A 20568-nucleotide genomic window follows, 5' to 3' on the forward strand; every position below is an offset into this window, starting at 1 on the left:
CGCTGATGAACCACTGTCGTGTTGATAATGTGATTATTCAGGTGTTTGGTCATGCAGTCATGTGTGAGCAGAGTGTATAGCAATTGCTCAGTACCCTTATGTCTATAGTACTTGTAATATATTCAAACAACTCCAGTAGGTTTGTCAAACAAGACCTGCCTTTCTGCATCCATGTTGTGTCTGCTTAAAGTAACAACTTCTACCCAGATATCTATTTTTTTTCTTAAGGATAGCTTCAAGCATTTTTCTGACTGCACAATTTAAGCTAATTGGCCTACGGTTACATGCCTTTGCCTATATCATTTTTAAACAGTGCCAAGACATTTGTTGTCTTCCAATCCAGTGGGACCTTCCCAAGGTCCTGGAGAACTTTGGTGAATTATCACAAGCGTCTCTCTTATAAATTCCTCCATTTCTTTGGGGAAACTGCTGGAGTCAGTTATCAAGGATGTGATAACAGCACATTTGGAAAGCGGAGAAATGATTGGACAAAGTCAGCATGGATTTGTGAAAGGAAAATCATGTCTGACAAATCTCATAGAATTTTTTGAGGATGTAACTAGTAGAGTGGATAGGGGAGAACCAGTGGATGTGGTATATTTGGATTTTCAAAAGGCTTTTGACAAGGTCCCACACAGGAGATTAGTGTGCAAACTTAAAGCACACGGTATTGGGGGTAAGGTATTGGTGTGGGTGGAGAATTGGTTAGCAGACAGGAAGCAAAGAGTGGGAATAAACGGGACCTTTTCAGAATGGCAGGCGGTGACTAGTGGGGTACTGCAAGGCTCAGTGCTGGGACCCCAGTTGTTTACAGTATATATTAATGACTTGGATGAGGGAATTAAATGCAGCATCTCCAAGTTTGCGGATGACACGAAGCTGGGCGGCAGTGTTAGCAGTGAGGAGGATGCTAAGAGGATGCAGGGTGACTTGGATAGGTTGGGTGAGTGGGCAAACTCATGGCAGATGCAATTTAATGTGGATAAATGTGAAGTTATCCACTTTGGTGGCAAAAATAGGAAAACAGATTATTATCTGAATGGTGGCCGATTAGGAAAAGGGGAGGTGCAACGAGACCTGGGTGTCGTTATACACCAGTCATTGAAAGTGGGCATGCAGGTACAGCAGGCGGTGAAAAAGGCGAACGGTATGCTGGCATTTATAGCGAGAGGATTCGAGTACAGGAGCAGGGAGGTACTACTGCAGTTGTACAAGGCCTTGGTGAGACCACACCTGGAGTATTGTGTGCAGTTTTGGTCCCCTAATCTGAGGAAAGACATCTTTGCCATAGAGGGAGTACAAAGAAGGTTCACCAGATTGATTCCTGGGATGGCAGGACTTTCATATGAAGAAAGACTGGATGAACTGGGCTTGTACTCGTTGGAATTTAGAAGATTGAGGGGGGATCTGATTGAAACATATAAGATCCTAAAGGGATTGGACAGGCTAGATGCAGGAAGATTGTTTCCGATGTTGGGGAAGTCCAGAACAAGGGGTCACAGTTTGAGGATAAAGGGGAAGCCTTTTAGGACCGAGATTAGGAAAAACTTCTTCACACAGAGAGTGGTGAATCTGTGGAATTCTCTGCCACAGCAAACTGTTGAGGCCAGTTCATTGGCTATGTTTAAGAGGGAGTTAGATATGGCCCTTGTGGCTACGGGGATCGGGGGTATGGAGGGAAGGCTGGGGCGGGGTTCTGAGTTGGATGATCAGCCATGATCATAATAAATGGCGGTGCAGGCTCGAAGGGCCGAATGGCCTACTCCTGCACCTATTTTCTATGTTTCTATGTTTCTATGTTTCAGTACCCTGGGTTGCATCCCATCAGGACCAGGGGACTTGCTCACCATTCAGCTCAATAGTTTGCTCAACACTACTATTTTTGGTGATAGGGATTAGATCGATTAACTCCCCTCCCATTGCATCCATAACATCTCTTTTTGGTATGTTGGACATATCCTCCAGTCGGAAGATAAATACAAAATTGTCATTGGCAGAGACTTCAATCATTTAATTCCCATTTTAAAAACTCTTTCCAAGTCATAACATTGATACTACTTAGTGAAGGTGAAGATTCTACGAGCTTAAGTGGATTTAGTATATTATCTATTTTCGTTATGCAAATTTGACTGTAAAATGGGTTTCTGAGATGTTCCTTGAAACAGTCAAACTGTTTGCCATGTACTATTCCTGTGCTTCCAGTGGTAATTTGAAATCTGGCTGTGAGATGAACAAAAATAGTGACCTAAATACTTATTTTAATTTCAGTCCTGTGCTTTACTTTTATTTCCCCCTTTCCATACCTGAAAGTCTCCTGACAAATTAAAAGGGTTTGAATGTCTGAGAGTCTGTTAATTATGTCATCACCTCCTCATCTCCATCCCATAGATGGCTGCATTTGGTCCAGTGTTATGGCTCATAAAATGATGTTTTCTCTAAGATATAATGCAACGTCTTTTCCTGATAACACTCCTTCATATGGCTATCGACCTTAAAGCTCATTGGGGTTTAATATGCTTTAGCACTTGCATATTTTGAAGAATTGCAAGTGGTTTCTGCAGTATGAATGTCTGTTTTTTTTAATCCTGCCACTACGATTACCTAATTTCTGGGTTTGTGATTGATTTAGTTTCAGCAGGCAAGATGAGAATGTGAACAGCCATGATTTCAATATTACTATTTAAAGGGACACTGTGAACATAACATTGTCAGCATATTGCAAGGTGCTTTCAACTGTGCAAGTCAAGTCAAGGCTTTTGCTTTGCCCTCCACCATTAGCAGAGAGCTTTACATCACCTTAAAGTGCTCTACTGAGAGTAGTAGTTAAGAATTAATGAGAAGATTTACAGAAAAAATCTGCTGAGTCTTTTTACTCATAATTGTGGAATACAAGTTCAGACTTCCTTACCAAGATTCCAGTTTTGCTCTGCTGTTACACCAAGCTCAATTTACATATCTGTCTCACATATTTAACCAGACAGAAAGTCCTTTACTCTGACTAAAACTGGAGATATTCTGGTGTAAATACAAAGTAGAATTTTTAATGATTGTTTTAAATAAATAAATAAATAAATCAGTTTCTATAATTTAATATTTCTAAAATATTGTGCCATTAAGCATAAATTTTCAATATCTAAGTTATGCCTCAGTACAGCTGTTAAAAATGTTTTTTCTCAGAATAGCATATGGTGTTCATAAACTAGATCACAGCTGTTTCCTTTTGTTAAAACTTTGCAATATTACTTCTATCTATTAGGTTTGTACTTCCCACATTAAAAATGCAGAAACAGATATATTGGAATACTTGGTAGGCAGTAGTTAAACAGAGGCTTCTCTTCTATTGATAAAAATATTGTAAATCACTAAGATAATTATTAATATCTTCTAATTCTTGTCTCTAATTTATTACCTCATGAGCAAATATTGTAATTGAGCAGAAATATAATATAATTATAATTTGTATTGTCATTAGATACTCCCAATAAATTAAAATGTGGAGCAGGAATGTTAAGACTTCTCTGAAAGATGCTTGGAAGTATGTTCAACTATGGCTCAGTTAGGGATGTTCTTACTTTGTGGGTATTTCAGTTCAGTTTCAGTTCAGTTTTCGTTCATTGTCTGTTAGAAATTCATGCATTAAAAAATGATACAACATTCCTCCAGAATGATATCACAAGGAAACACAGGACAAACCAAGACTAAAACTGACAAAACCACATAATTATAACATATAGTTACAACAGTGCAAAATAATACCATAATTTGATAAAGAGCAGACCATGGGCACGGTAAAAGAAAAAGTCTCAAAGTCCCGATAGACTTATCATCTCACGCAGGCGGCAGAAGAGTGGAACTCTCCCCGCCATGAACCTCCAAGCGCTGCCAACTTGCCGATGCAGCACCATTGGAAGCACCCGACCACTGCAGACTCTGAGTCTGTCCGAAAACTTCGAGCCTCCGACCAGCCTCTCCGACACAGCCTCCCCGAGCACCATCCTCTGCCGAGCGCTTCTACCCTGCCCCGGCCGCCGAGCAACAAGCTGAGGACTCGGGGCCTTCTCCTCCGGAGATTCTGGACCACACAGTAGCAGCAGCAGTGAAGCAGGCATTTCAGAAGTTTCACCAGATGTTCCTCCGTGCTCTCATGTCCGTCCCCATCAAATCAGGATTGTGCACGACACCCTACTTGACAAATAACAGCCATCACCACTGGAGTGGCTGCTGCGAGCTGCGTTGCGTCGCCATCTTCCCAGAGCTGTTCATGCTAATTCAAAGTATCTTAGACTTTGAGAGCACAGTTTTGTTCAATTCTGACAGAGGTTTAAGATTTTGGGGTATGTCATTGATCTTCTGTTCCATTGTCTAGGATATGATATTTGAACCAATACTATAAAAACCATTAATTGGTAATATGTGAGCATTATTCATTGTAAAATCTTTTCGCACTTTAGTTAAGTATGCTCGCTTTGTTGAATCAATAATTGTAGAGGTCATTTGCCATTTAGTTGGGTCACACTGATAGCAGTGAAGTAAATGAGGATGAAATGTTAGACAAGCTATCAGGAGAATTCACCATTTCTCCTGGAATTCTCTCATTGCATATTTTCATTACAATCGAACCGAGCTTAAGTTTAGCATCCCATATAAAAGTGACGACCCATTCTTTAAGCATTCTACCATGGCCATACGAGCTTGAAACTCAGCCCTGAAGGTAGAGCGGTAGAACAGCTTTCAAGAAGGAGCAAGCTGACATGTTTTTCTTTCATTCATTCTTGAGAAAACTCTTCCCAAGTTTACAATATATATTTATCTACGTAGACATATATTGTGTCACCAATAATTTATTTGTCTACCCAGTATTTATCTGTCTCTCCTGTGGCTTTCAGCTAGACTTCTGTACTTGCAATTTATCACGTATAGATGCTGACAGAACCTCAGTGATAGGTTCCTTTTTTCTCTCTTCGTGTGCTAAGCTATCTAATTCTAATGGTCCGTCTTCACCCAGCTACCCTGAAATTTGATATTCAAGGCAGAAGTAGGAACTTCTACATCTGTTTTACATCAGTATGTCTTCCTTTGAGATCTGTATTAGAAATTATTTTAAAGAAGGTAAATACTCTGGAATGGATGTAAACATATTCAGCCTTTCTACTAGAATTTTGTCTGGTATTGGATTTAATTTGCAACTGAACATTTTGCCTGACAAAAAGGCCAATTTGGAACAAAATAGTGTGAGCAAGAATGAATAATTTCCAAACCCACAGAGCTGAAATCAATCTTATGAAAACACAGAGAGCAGGTTAGAGTTGTGGCTAGTTGCCATCTCTGCCCCTTATCATCACTAACTAGAACTGAATGCACAATATACCTCCTCCACGTTGAAATATGACATGTCTCCTTAGGAAATCTGTATGTAAACAAAATCAGGATCCCATTTTAAGTCTCTAAGTAGTGTTATTAATCTTTTCTTGTGACAAGATTGGTGTGCAGTGCATTTTTATATTTGTACTGTGTATTTACTCTGAGTTAGAAGGTAGTGGGTTCCAGACCCAGTCCAAAAATTTGACCACAATAATTCAAAGTGACATTCTAATGCAGCACTGGAATACATAACTTCTCTTTTTTGTATGATCAGGCACAAAGGATTAGAAACACAAATAAATTTAATCTGATTTTAACTCCCCCTTAGCCACAACACCTTTTCACAATTTTATTGAAATATCCTATACTCCCATCCATTGATTGCCCTCTCGCACCTTCTTGGCTAATTTGCTCCTCCCTTTTTCATTTCTGATGAAGGGTTACCTACCTGAAACATTTCCTGTTTCTCTTTCCACAGATGCTGCATGACTTATATAAATCCCATCAGCCTCTCAAGTGCATTTAAAGTATCAAGTGGAAGAACATCAAAGAAATATTGCTGAGCATGTATTTCTCAATTAGCAAAACTTGAAAATATTGGTGTTCTTGTCATTATCATATTGCTGTTTCTGGAAGCTAAATGTGCACAAATTGGGCACTGCCTTCCCCTCAATGGTGGGGGCGTCAAGGACAGGAGGGCACAGCCTCAGGATAGAGGGACACCCATTTTAAAAAGAGATGCAGAGAAATTTCTTTAGCTAGAGGGTGGTGAATTTGTGGAATTTGTTACCATAGGCAGCTGTGGAGGCCATGTTGTTGGGTGCATTTAAGGCAGACCTTGATAGGTTCTTGATCGGACACAGCATCAAAGGTTACGGGGAGAAGGCCAGAAGAGGCGCTGAGGAAGAGAAAAAAAAAGGATCAGCCACGAATGAATGGTGGAATGATGGGTCAAATTCTTCTTCTATGTCTTAAGGTCTTATTACAGTAAGTACATTGATTCTGATTAATTTGGCCTTCGGTTAATCAGGACAGCCAATTATTTGTGCCAATTCTTAAAGCACAAAAACTAATTGAGAAAATAGTCAGGATTCCCTTTGCCTATTTGGGAATAATGCCATATAATTGGGGCAGGAGCCTGTTGCTGAACAGTTTCTAACCAGTGTCAGTTGCATTCGCTTGTGTGGCTGTTAGAAACTACACTATGCTTAGAACAAACAGTTTTAAAGTAGTGTCAGTTGTGTGAGTTTTTGTTTAAAAAGCAATGATTTTTGACAAATAAGCAGTGGACAATTCAGAACTGTTTTGCTCACAGTTGTTCCAAGCACTCAGGCTTGGAGATGTCAGAAATTGCAGGGAGTGAAAATGAAACAATTTCACTACTTCAAAAAGTTAGGACCTACAAAAAAGTTGACAATCATCTTGAATGTTACAATAAAAATGAAAATTTGGAGTTCACAGTTGTTGAGAGGATTGTATACAGGCAGTCCATTATCTATACTAGATTTCTGCACTGATTTTGTTCATTTACAGTCAATCAAAAGAACATACTTTATGCTTTATACTTTATTGTCGCCAAACAATTGATACTAGAATCATCACAGCGATATTTGATTCTGCGCTTCCCGCTCCCTGGATTACAAATCGATAGTAAATATTAAAAATTTAAATTATAAATCATAAATAGAAAATAGAAAAATGGGAAGTAAGGTAGTGCAAAAAAACTGAGAGGCAGGTCCGGATATTTGGAGGGTACGGCCCAGATCCGGGTCAGGATCCGTTCAGCAGTCTTATCACAGTTGGAAAGAAACTGTTTCCAAATCTGGCCGTATGAGCCTTCAAGCTCCTGAGCCTTCTCCCAGAGGGAAGAGGGACGAAAAGTGTGTTGGCTGGGTGAGTCGTGTCCTTGATTATCCTGGCAGCACTGCTCTGACAGCGTGCGTTGTAAAGTGAGTCCAAGGATGAAAGATTGGTTTGTGTGATGTGCTGTGCCATGTTCACAATCTTCTGCAGCTTCTTCCGGTCTTGGACAGGACAACTTCCATACCAGGTTGTGATGCACCCTAGAAGAATGCTTTCTACGGTGCGTCTATAAAAAATAGTGAGGGTTTTAGGGGACAGGCCAAATTTCTTTAGTTTTCTCAGGAAGTAAAGGCGCTGGTCGGCCTTCTTGGCAGTGGACTCTCCTTGGTTGGACCAAGTCAGGTCATTTGTGATATTGACCCCGAGGAACTTAAAGCTTTTGACCTGTTCCACTTGCGCACCACCAATGTAAATTGGGTTGTGCGGTCCGCTACTCCCTCTGAAGTCAACAACCAATTCCTTCGTCTTGCTGACGTTGAGGGATAGGTTATTGTCTTCGCAACATGCCGCCAGGTTCTTAATTTCCTCTCTGTACTCAAACTCATCATTACCCGAGATACAGCCTACAATTGTTGTGTCATCAACAAACTTATATATTGAGTTCGATGGAAACTTGGCTACACAATCATGGGTGTACAGTGAGTACAGCAGGGGGCTGAGTACACAGCCTTGTGGGGCACCAGTGTTCAGAGTGATTGTAGAGGAGAGCTTGTCCTCTATTTTTACAGCCTGGGTCCTGTCTGTGAGGAAGTTGAAGATCCAGCTGCAGATCTGAGTGCTAAGGCCCAGGTTCCGGAGATTAGGAATCAGCTTATTTGGAATGATGGTATTAAAGGCAGAGCTGTAGTCAATAAAAAGGAGCTTTACGTATGTTTCTTTATTCTCCAGGTGTTCTAAGGAGGAATGTAGGGTCAGAGAGATGGCATCTGCATGGCAGCCTACACTGGATTAATTCCTCCGTCGATAGCAATAGTGATTTCGAGTTAATTGGGACACATCTGGACCAGTGCATTTTGGCCAAATTAAGTGGCTGCTCCAATTAGGCAAAGTTTCATGGAAATAGCTAAAAGAATATAAAAAAGACAAACCACCATTTAACTGAGTATCGAATTATGTATTTAAATGAACTACAAAATAAATTAGAACATTACATAAACTACTATAGTAAAATGTGTATTAGTTCCTAATTGTCATTGATGGAGGAATTCATCCAGTGTGAGCAAAATAGTTCTGAATTGTCTTACTGTTTATTACTTGCCAACTATCGGGTAAATAAAATCAATTATTTTTTGAATACAAACATCAAGTGACGCTATTTAAAAACTGTTCACTCTAAGCACTGTGCAGTGTCTAACGGCCACATGACATTGACGCATGTCAGAAAATGATCAGCAACAGTCTGTTGTCCCAATTAGGCGGAGCAGTGTCCCAATAAAAGAAAGGGATTGCGGCTCTTTTGTGTTGTATTTGTTCTTTAAATTGTCCCAAATAAGCAGCTGGCCCAATTAACCTGAATCTACATTTTGATTAGAGCGAGGAGTTTTTAAATTAGTGTCAGTTGTGTGTGTGTTTTTGTTCAAAACGCAGTGATTATTTGTCACTGATAGTGAGTGACAAATAAGCAGTAAGACAATTCAGAACTGCTCATTGCGTTTTCAAACATTCAGGCTTGGAGATGACAGAGAAGGTTAGGAGTGAAACCAATATACAGTTTTACAGTACTGTAGTAGTATTGATAGTGTTCTAATTTGTTTTGTATTTCATTTCATATATAATTTGTCCCTCAGTTAAATGGTCTGTTTATACCTTAACTATTTCTATGAAACTTCGGTTTATTGGGACAGTCGCTTAACTGGGCAGAAAAAATACACTGGTGCCGATGTGTCCCAATAACTGGAAATTACTGTTTAATTGGCTGTAAAATGCTTTGGGGGCATCCTAAATAGAATACCAAAGGCACTCTACATAAATCGAGCTCGTTTTCTTTCTTTGGGATTTCTTTCCCGTCTGCTTGTGAACTTTAGGGAGCGAGGCACTGAAATCTGGAGTGGCGTCTCCATTTGATACACTGAGTGTCCATTTTCCTGCCTGACCTGCAGAGTTCTTCCAGCACCTTGTTTGTTTGTAAATGTCTTTGGATAAGCCCCCGCCGAACAGAAATGTTGCCACGAATTTATATTGCATTGAACTGTTAACTCTTTCTGTTTGACCCGGCGAGCAGTCCTTAGCATTTTTGTGTTTATTATAAAAATATCTAGCATCAGCGATTTGGGTTTGTGGCTCAGAAAGCTAATATAAGCACAAAATACTAGAACAGTAAAGCAACATCAATGGAAATACACGTCGCCTCGAAAGCTATGAGAACTTAAAGTCTTGGATTGAAACGTTAATTGTGTTCCTCTTTCAATATAAACAACCTCAACTGCTTGCTTTTTCCAGCAGTCTTAGATCTTGTTTTGTATTCGTAACCCACTCTCTCCGTGAATTCTATCTGATCTGATGACTTATTAAAACATTTTTTTAACCAAAAGGCTAAGCAGATCTACACAGCCGAGGAGGAGGTGTCCCAGGGTAAATGAGGCGCAGGAATCCCTCTGCGATCGCGGTGTTTGGTGCAGGAGTTAGCTCTGGTGTTCTGCTGTTTAACACTGGATTACGGGAGGTGGGGACTGGGGCGGGGAAGTTCAGCTCCGCTCGTTCACCTGCGGCAACTGGGGAGGGGAAAAAAGGCGTGAGAAGAACTGGCTTGAGCTGTGGAACAGCCCGAGGAAGCAGGAGCTGCGCCGGCGAGGACGCTGCAGCGGAAGCCGTAAAGAGGAGGCGAAGATTTCCAGGTAGTCGACGCCCGCCGCTAATCTGCATTGCTCGCAATAACAACCAGCTTGGAGTATTTTGTTTTTGAGGAAAGGCAAAGACACTCCAAGGAATCATTTCGACATTTTATTTGTTCTTTAATATTTGGCACACTGACCCTCACTTACACAGCTTGAGAGGGGATAACGAAGCAGCAGCAGTGGGTTTTGTTGGAGGAGGCGAGGGGAATCCTCCATCTCTCCGGACTCTGCCGGGCTGTTCGGGATGACTGGGTTTCCCGCGATCCCTTCCATCTGGTGAGTGACGGTTTTTTTTTGGTGGCGACTTCTTACAGAAGATGCCGCTCTTCCGTGCCGACCGGGTGGGTGGGAGACCCTTTTAGGCCTGGGCCTGGTGAGAGAGACCCGTCGGGTACAGAGACCTCGGGACCGAGTGGGAGGGAGGGTAAGAGCCCTTGGGCCAGCCTCTAGAGACGGCGAATGGAAGGAAAGTTGAGCCGTCTCTGGTCCCGCCCTTAGACCGGAACCGCTGGTGTTCTGCAGATGCTGTTCCGCAGTTGTATCCAGCCAATACCGAGACCCGCCGATGCCCCCAGCCATAGTCTGTGTGGCGCCTGCAGAGGGGACTTGGTGCTCATTAATGTCTTGGGGTCGGACCTCGAATGTCACCGACGCGCATCCGGGCAGGACTACATACACCCATGTAAAAATCAAACACGGGCCATTCACCCTCTCCGCCCAGTGCTAGGTGCTTGTCCTAAAACACTATGTTCATCCTTTACGGACCCCCACCCTCAGAAGATTGGGGGGGGGGGAGTGTGTGGCTGGCATCATCTCCCGTCTGAGGTGCATGGGTGATGAGACATTTGGGGGACCGAACCCCGCAGTCACATCACCTTTTTTTCCTTCGCTGTCTTATATGATTTATGTATAATTTATGTTCTGTGTGTCGACTGAACCTGTGTGTCTGTGAAGCTGCTGCAAACAAGTTTTTTTTCATTGTACTTGTATCTCACCGCACTTGGGCACATAATAATAAACTCGATTTGACGCATTCCCCGAGATTTCCATAACTTGCAAATATCTGAGCGACCCCAGTGGAGACGAAAGACAGCCCCTTTGACGTTTGGCAGCTGAGGCTCTGTCGGTAGTTCTCAAACCCCGAGAAAGCAGCCCCACTTCAGAAACTGAACAACAAAATCCAGGCTGACTGCAGTTCCAGCTGCTTCACCCACTGATGGTAGCGCTGCTTTATCAAAGTCGCTGCCTTTTGGATGAGAAAATAACTCAAGACTCCCTGGGATGGTCTTGGAAATGGAGGTGTAGCTTCCAAGAAAAGCAGGAAAGGTTTCGGATGCCTTGACAGAAGCACTGTTTGATTATCGATACTTTAAAAACGATTGTTTGTGCACTGGTTTAAACACTGGAGTCAACGGGGCTCACTGAAAATAGTCCAATAGTTGGAGACAAGCCATAGACAAAATAATTTTTTTGTTGGAGGTCAGTGCTCAAGGCAGGGCTCTTGGATCAGTCATCTTCAACTGCTTCACCAGCGATACATTTTGCACCATTGGCAGAAGTATGAATATTTGCTCATGATTAGATACTATTCAGTTTCATTGGTAACTCCACAAAAGTTCCTCACTTGCATGCAGCAGGATCTGGATGGCAGGGAAAACAAGCCCATAAGAGAGAGTTTAATCGCCTACCTTGGCATTACCTAACATTCTGGGGGGGGGGGGGGTTAATATTGACCTGAAACCAAATCAGTCCGGTCATATAGACCTACCAACTGGATCAGTTGGTCCTGGAAGCTGGAACATATGGAGCCCATGGTGAGTTAGATACAAAATTGGCTTGGTAGTATGAGACCAAGGGTGGTCGTGGAGGATTTTTCAAATTGGAGGCCTGTGATTAATGGTGTGTTTCAGGAATCAGTGCAGTCTCCTGTTGTTAATGATTTGGATGAGGATGTAGGTGGCATGATTAGTAAGTTGCAGAGAAGGTGGTTTTCTCTGGTTACATCAGGATGTGAAGATCAATTGGGAATGGGGCAAGGGAAGGGTAGATGGAATTAAATTCAGGCAAGTGCAGTGTGATGCAGACGGAGTATTGTTTAATGAGAGACCTGGGGTGAGAAAGTACACAGCTTCCTGAAAATGGGAACACAGATATACTGGATGGTGAGGAAGGCCTATAGCATGCTTGTCTTCATTGTCTAAGGTACTGAGTTTAAAGTTGAGTCATCATGTTACAGGTATACAAGACACTGGTTATCTGCACTTGGAGTATAGTTTGCAGTACTGTAGGAAAGACATGGTTAAGCTGGAGAGTGTGAAGAAAAGAACTATAAGATGTAACTTGGATTGAAGGGTTTGAGTTATCAGGATCGATTAGATAAGTTTACAAGAGGTGTCGATGGCCAGAGTCTGTTTCCCTTGTGGGGGGCATCTCAAAATAGAGGGCGCAAGTTCAAGGTGAGAGGGAGGAAGTTTGCTGGAGATCTGAGGGGTAAAATCTTCAAACAAAATGTAGTTGTTATTTGCAATGACGTGGTGGATGCAGGCACAGCAACAACATTTAAAAGGTACCTGAATGTATGAGGCATAGAGGGATATGGAATTTATGAAAGCAAGAGAGATTAATACAGATAATTATGATGGTTGGTTTTGATATGCAGGGCAGAAGGACCTGTTTTGGTGTTGTACAACTCTGTGCCTCTATAAATGCTGTGGCTACAAGAGCAGGTCAGGTTGACTTACCACCTGACATCCTGAAGCCTTTGCACCATCTACAAGGCACGTCCAAAGCATGAAGGAATATTCTTCATATTCAAGTTGTTCACACCATCCAGGGCAAAGCTGTCTGTTTGCATGATTGCTTGCCTACCATCTGACATGCCTGTTTTCTCTATTGCGGCATATAGCAGCTACATTGTACACCATTTGTCTAGATGCAGTTACTAGCCTAGTCTTTCCCAGCAGCCAAATCAGCAACCTTTGCCAGCAAGAAAAGATGAGCGCTTCTGGTGCACGGAAACCTCTGCAGGTTCCCCTGTTAAGTCGCACACCATTTTGATTTGGAAATGAATTGTTCCTTCATTGTTGCAGTGTATTAATATTGGCACTGCCTCCCCAAGAGGACTGTGTGATACCTTCACCAGATGGACTGCAGCAGTTCAATCTTGACCACTGTTCTCTTGGAGGCTGTCAATGATGTTGGACTGTGATGCCCAGATTCAAAAATGAAAATGTTTAAGAAAATGTTTAAGAAAATGTTGTTTTATCTTGAGCATCTTTCAGTTTGATTGATCTGCTTATTACCTTGATATGGATTCTGGCCACCCGACTCCAAACTCAACAGCATTCGACTTTGTCTTTTATTTAGGTTGGGTATATATTCTGATGAAACACTTTGGGTTGGATTTTGACTGATTTTGAGCTCATCTACATTTGGATGATTTGCCTAATGTGATTGACCTGTGAATAATCCATACAGTTGTTGTATTTACGTTTATAGTTGTCAGGAAAGAAACATTAAGCACATGCATTCAAGTCAAATTTATATGGGCTAGTTATAAAAGAACATAGAACCAGACACCTTGGGAAAGGTTATTTGCCCCATGATGTTGTGCCAATCTTAATGCCAATTTATACTAAATGTCTTCCTGTGCATCATTGATATCTTTTCATTCCATTCATATTTATGTGTTGATCTAAAAGCCTACAAACTCCACCAAACTGCCTGGTTCCATTCCTAATTACTTATTCCAGATCCTTACCACTCCTGTGTTTTTAAAAAAACACTTGCCCTTAATGATGCCTCAATTCTGTCTACCCTGTCTGCCTCTCATAATTTTAAAAGAAAAACCTCTATCTGATCTTCCTTCTGCCTTTGACACTGTAAGGTGAGCAACTTAAACTCATAATCTCAAATGTCGGCACTATCCTGGTAAACCTCTTCTGCACCCTCCCCACAGTCTCCACATATTTCCTATAATGCGGCGACTAGAACTGCACGCAATATTCCAAGTGTGACCGTTTTGGAAAGCTGCAGCATAATTGCCTTACCCATGTACTCAACACTCCCTTCAATAAAGCCAAACATGCCTTCTGCCTTCTTTGCCACTTTATCCACTTCTGTAGTCATCAGTGAATGATGTGCCTGGACCTCAAGATCCTTCGGTACCTGCATATTATTAGGGAGTCAACTATTAACTATGTATTTTCTGCTTTCATTTGATTTCCCAAAATAAAATATCTCACACTTTCCCAGATTAAGCTCCAGCTACGATATCTCTTCCCATGTTTGTAACAGATCTGTATCCTGCAGTACTCTTTGATACTCCTTTACACTGTCCACCACTCCATCCATCTTTGGTGTCATCTGAAAACTTGCTAATCCGTCCATCTATCTTTTGATCCAAATCACTGATATAATTAGAAATGGAGGTCCCAACACCAGTCCTTGTGAAACACCACTTGTCATGGACCTCCAGCCAGAATACCAGCTTCCACCTTGCTCCCTATCTTCTATGGGCAAGCCAGTTTCGAATCCAGACTTGTGATTTACTAAGGAGCTGATGAATTATCTTCTGAATGAATGTACCGTGAGGGACCTGAACAAATGCCTTTTTTTAAATCCATGTCCACTACCTTTCCCTCATCAAGCTCCTTCGCCACCTCTGAAGACAACTGTACCAGTGGTGAGGCATGCAAAGGTATGGGCAAGGGAGGTGGAGAATGCTTTGAATCAGTGGATTGGGCAATATTCAGGGATGCATCTTCAGATCTGAATGAATATACCCACAGTCAACAGTATCTTCATCAAGATTGGCATGGATGAGTGTGTGCCTTTTAGAACATATTTAACATACCCAAACCAGAAGCTGTACATGACTCATGAGCTTTGTAGCCTGCTGAGGGCTAGATCTGTGGCATTTAAAGACAGCAATCCAGAACTCTACAAAACGTCTAGGCATGACCTGGAGAAGGCCATCTTGGCAGCAAAAAGGCAATTCTTTGAGAAGTTAGACCATCAGCTGTGGCAGGATTTGCATGCCATTCCTTCCTACAAAGTGAAACCTAACAGTATAATTGGCAGTGAAACTTCATTCCCCCATGAGCTCAGTGTGCAAGATTCAAGGTTATTTATTATGTGTACATTGAAACATAGAGTGAAATGTGTCATTTGCTTCAACAAACAACATGCCTGAGAGTATCAGCCCGCAACATGCTCACAATGCCAGCAACGCAGCATAGAGCGCAGCAAGCAACTAAACAATGACAGCAAACTAAGCCACATTCCCCCTCCTCCCTCCCTCCACACACGTACACAGTCCTCTAACCCCCAAGACGATCCGTACTCTTCGGCCTGCAACCTGCTGCAGGCCAGGCTCAGATTTGGATTTGAACGTGGGCATGCAGGCAGTGAGCCTTCGACCACCCCCGCAGACTCACAGATCCGGGGCTCTGACCAATGAGCTTCCACTTCTGATTCAATCTTCGGCACTGGCCGGAGGACCCAGTTGAACTCTGGACTTGACAATGCTGGAACTCCAAACACTAGGCCTCAGAACTCTGGTCTCACTGATCTGTGAACCAAGGGATGACATTAGACCTTGCTGCTGCTGCCCACTCAGAACTCTGACTTCAGAACCTGCTGACAACTCACTGACTGTGGGACGAGCTATCACGCTGGTCTGTCGGTCTGACATCCCTGTCCAGTCTGTGTATGTTCCACGCCCTTCATTGTAGCGTCGCTGTCCTTCGAACACAGAGTGAAGGCTTAAGGCCCCACCCCGTCCTCTAACTCCCCCACATCCCTGAACATAAAACCATAATCTGACCCCTAACTTGCCCTTCTGTTCCCAAAATCCTCCCCATGACCCCCAAAAAAACTTTAAAAATAAACAACTAAAAATAACACTTTAAAAAAAAAATTATATAAACCTGAGCTGTGACCTCAACAAAGGTTGTGGCACAACTCCATCTTGAGCATTTTATGTGTGTTTTGAAAAGGAGAATAAAACTACACCTGTGTGAATGCCCGTGGTATCTGGGGTGATCTCTGCCTCCAAGGCTGCTGTTAGAACATCAAGAGGATGAAAAGCGTCAGGTGCCGATGGTGTACCAGGCAGGGTACTGAAAACCTGTAAAGACCAAGGAAGGACATCTCCAACTTCCCACTGCTGCTGTTGGAGGTACCCAACCACTTCAAAAGGATGTCAATCATACCGGTGCCCAGGTAGAGCAGGGTGAGCTGCCTCAATGACAGTCACCCACTGGCACCTCAGATCTACAGTGATCATGTGCTTTGAGCAGTTGGTGGGGGACAGAATTTACTCCTGCCTGAACAAGGCCGAGACCCACTGAATTTTCCCTACCACCTCAACAGGTCTACAGTGGATGCAATCTCACTGGCTCTCCACTCGGCTATGCACTACCTGGAGTCCTACACCAGACTGCTGTTTATTGATTATAACCATCATCCCCGCAGTACTGATCAACAAGCTTCCAACTCTAAGCCTCTGTTCCTCCATCTGCAACTGGATTCTTGACTTCCATATCAGGAGACCACAGTCAATATGGATTAGTATTAACATCTCCTCCTCACTGACAATCAATACAATGCACCTGAAGGATGTATGCTTAGCCCACTGTGTACTCCCTGTACACTCATGACATCATCTATAAATTTGCCAATGACACCACTGTTGATGGCAGAAACTCAGATGGTGATGAGGATGCATGCAGGGATGAAATAGATCAGCTGATTTATTGCAAGAACAACCTTGCGCTTAATGTCAGCAAGACCAAGGATTTGATTGTCAACTTCAGGAAAAGAAAGCTGCTATATTCCGTTAGGAGTTTCAGACAATGTGGTAGGTCATCAGAGACTCTAGCAAATTTCTACAGATGTACGGCGTATAGCATTTGGATGAGTTCCATCTCCATCTGGCATGGAGGTCCCAATCCACAGGGTCATAAGGAGGCTTTAGAGGGTTGGAGACTCAGCTGGCTCCATCAAAGGCACAAGCCTCTCCACCACTGGGGACATCTTCCAAAGGCGGCATCCTTCACTGAGGACCCTACCTATCTGGGACATGGCCTCTTCTTGGTACTACATTAGTGAGGAGATACAAGAGCCTGAAGACTCAATCCCAACGTTTTAGGAACAGCTTCTTCCTCTCTCCCATCTTTCTTCTGAATGATCTATTCCACTTTTTCATTATTTATGTAAATTATAACATAATTATAAATTATAACTTGTCATGCCTGCCCTGCACTGCACTGCTGCCACAAAGCAATATGTGCCATGGCTTATGTCAGTGACGATAAACCTGATTCTGATTCATTTATTGTCATGCCAACGGATGTTGGGGTGAGAGCTGATTTTTTTTTTTCTTGTTGTATATAATTATTGCCTGGCACATGTGTGGTGCAAATGTTAGTTGACATTCGTCAGCCCAGGCCTTGTTGCATTTGGCTGTGGGCCATTGCATTATCTGAGGAGTTGTGAGTGGTGTTAAACACTGCACAACCATCAGTGAACATATCTACTTCTGACCTTATGACTGAAAGATGCAGCTGAAGATGGTCAACCCGTGAAGACTACCCTGTGGAACTCCTGTGGAGAGTAATTGATCTCCAACCACTGTAACCATCTTCCTTTGTACTTTGCATTATATATTCCTGTTCATCCATGATCAGAATCAGGTTTATTATCACTGGCATGTGTCGTGAAATTTGTTAACTTAGCGGCAGCAGTTCAATACAATGCATGATAATATAGAAAGAAAAAAAATAAATCAATTACAGTAAGTATATATACTTATTAAATAGATTAAAAATTGTGCAAAAAACTGAAAAATGTATTTTAAAAAAGTGAGGTAGTGTTCATGGATTCAATGTCCATTTAAGAATTGGATAGCTGAGGGGAAGAAGCTGTTCTTGAATTGGCTGAGTGTGTGCCTTCAGGCTTCTGTACCTACTTCCTGATGGTAACAATGAGAAGAGGGCATGTCCTGGGTGATGGGGGTCCTTAATAATGGACGTTGTCTTTCTGAGGCACTGCTCCTTGAAGATGTCTTGGATACTACAGAGGTTAGTACCCAAGACGGAGCTGACTAATTTTACAACTTTCTGTGGCTTCTTTCGGTCCTGTGCAGTAGCCCCATCATACCAGACAGTGATGCAGCCTGTCAGAATGCTCTCCATAGTACAACTGTAGAAGTATTTGAGCGTATTTGTTGACATGCCAAATCTCTTCAAACTCCTCATAAAGTATAGCCACGGTCTTGCCTTCTTTATAACTACATTGATATGTTGGAACCAGGTTAGATCTTCAGAGATCTTGACACCCAGAAACTTGAAGCTGCTCACTCTCTCCACTTCTGATCCCTCTATGAGGATTGGTATGTGTTCCTTCATCTTACCCTTCCTGAAGTCCACAATCAGCTCTTTCATCTTACTGATGTTGAGTGACAGGTTGTTGCTGCAGCACCATTCCACTAGTTGGCATATCTCATTCCTGTAAACCCTCTCATCACCACCTGAGATTCTACCAACAATGATTGTATTATCAGCAAATTTAGAAAGTAGTTGGTATTTGAGCTCTGCCTAGCCAAACAGTCCTAGCCAGAGTAGAGCAGTGGGCTAAGCACACACCCTTGAGGTGCGTCAGTGGTGATCATCAGCAAGAAGGATATGTTATCACTAATCCGCGCAGATTGTGGTCTTACAGTTAGGAAATCGAGGATCCAATTGCACAGTACATCTATAGACATTTTTGAGTGTTTTATGTGACAAACCAAATCTCTTCAAACTCCAAGTGAAATATGGCTGCTGTCTTGCCTTCTTTATAGCTGTATTGGTATGTTGGGCCAAGTTAGATCATAGAAACATAGAAAATAGGTGCAGGAGTAGGCCTTTCAGCCCTTCGAGCCTGCACTGCCATTCAGTATGATCATGGCTGATCATCCAACTCAGAACCCTGTACCTGCCTTCTCTCCATACCCCCTGATCCCTTTAGCCACAAGGCACAAGGGCCATATCTAACTTTCTCTTAAATATAGTCAATGAACTGGCCTCAACTGTTTCCTGTGGCAGAGAATTCCACAGATTCACCACTCTCTGTGTGAAGAAGTTTTTCCTCATCTCGGTCCTAAAAGGCTTCCCCTTTATCCTTAAACTGTGACCCCTCATTCTGGACTTCCCCAACATCGGGAACAATCTTCCTGCATCTAGCCTGTCCAATCCCTTTAGGATTTTATAGGTTTCAATAAGATCCCCCCTCAATCTTCTAAATTCCAACGAGTACAAGCCCAGTTCATCCAGTCTTTCATCATATGAAAGTCCTGCCATCCCAGGAATCAATCTGGTGAACCTTCTTTGTACTCCCTCTATGGCAAAGATGTCTTTCCTCAGATTAGGGGACCAAAAGTGCACACAATACTCCAGGTGTGGTCTCACCAAGGCCTTGTACAACTGCAGTAGAACCTCCCTGCTCCTGTACTCGAATCCTCTCGCTATGAATGCCAGCATACCATTCGCCTTTTTCACCGCCTGCTGTACCTGCATGCCCACTTTCAATGACTGGTGTATAATGACACCCAGGTCTCGTTGCACCTCCCCTTTTCCTAATTGGCCACCATTCAGATAATAATCTGTTTTCCTGTTCTTGCCACCAAAGTGGATAATCTCACATTTATCCACATTAAATTGCATCTGCCATGAATTTACCCACTCACCTAACCTATCCAAGTCACCCTGTATCCTCTTAGCATCCTCCTCACAGCTAACACTGCCGCCCAGCTTCGTGTCATCTGCAAACTTGGAGATGCTGCATTTAATTCCTCGTCTAAGTCATTAATATATATTGTAAACAACTGGGGTCCCAGCACTGAGCCTTGCGGTACCCCACCAGTCACTGCCTGCCATTCTGAAAAGGTTCCGTTTATTCCCACTCTTTGTTTCCTGTCTGCCAACCAATTCTCTATCCACATCAATACCATACCCCCAATACTGTGTGCTTTAAGTTTGCACACTAATATCCTGTGTGGGACCTTGTCAAAAGCCTTTTGAAAATCCAAGTAAACCACATCCACTGGTTCTCCCCTATCCACTCTACTAGTTACATCCTCAAAAAATTCTGAGATCCTTCAGACATGATTTTCCTTTCACAAATCCATGCTGACTTTGTCCGATGATCCTCAGAGATTTTGACACCCAGGCATGTGAAATTGCTCACTCTCTCCATTTCAGATCCCTCTGAGGACTGGTTCGTGTTCCCTCATGTATCATCTAGGCTGTGCCCTCTTCTCGCGACTGTCATCAGGCAGGAGGTACAGGAGCTTAGAGTCCCACACCACCAGGTTTAGAAACAGTTATTACTGTTCAACCATCAGGCTCCTGAACTAGTGTGGATAACTTTACTCACCTCAGGGTGAAATTGACTCTACAACCTGTGGACTGGCTGTCAAGGACTCTACAACTTGTGATCTCAGTATTATTTATTTACATTTTTATTA

At 42.6% G+C, this 20568-nt stretch overlaps 1 protein-coding gene across 3 annotated transcripts in view; it reads left to right on the forward strand.

The window, feature by feature from the left end:
- The first annotated feature begins 9894 nt into the window (after positions 1–9894).
- hecw2b (HECT, C2 and WW domain containing E3 ubiquitin protein ligase 2b) overlaps positions 9895–20568 on the forward strand; it is a 377012-nt gene continuing 366338 nt past the window's right edge. For 2 of the 3 annotated variants that reach the window (XM_063051950.1, XM_063051956.1), the window contains exon 1: positions 9895–10334. The gene's annotated coding sequence lies outside the window, so the exon portion shown is untranslated. The remainder of the gene's footprint in view (positions 10335–20568) is intronic. The other variant, XM_063051951.1, reaches the window with a different exon arrangement.

This window comes from Mobula hypostoma, chromosome 6 (assembly GCF_963921235.1).
Source record: "Mobula hypostoma chromosome 6, sMobHyp1.1, whole genome shotgun sequence".
Taxonomy (NCBI): Eukaryota; Metazoa; Chordata; class Chondrichthyes; order Myliobatiformes; family Myliobatidae; genus Mobula; species Mobula hypostoma.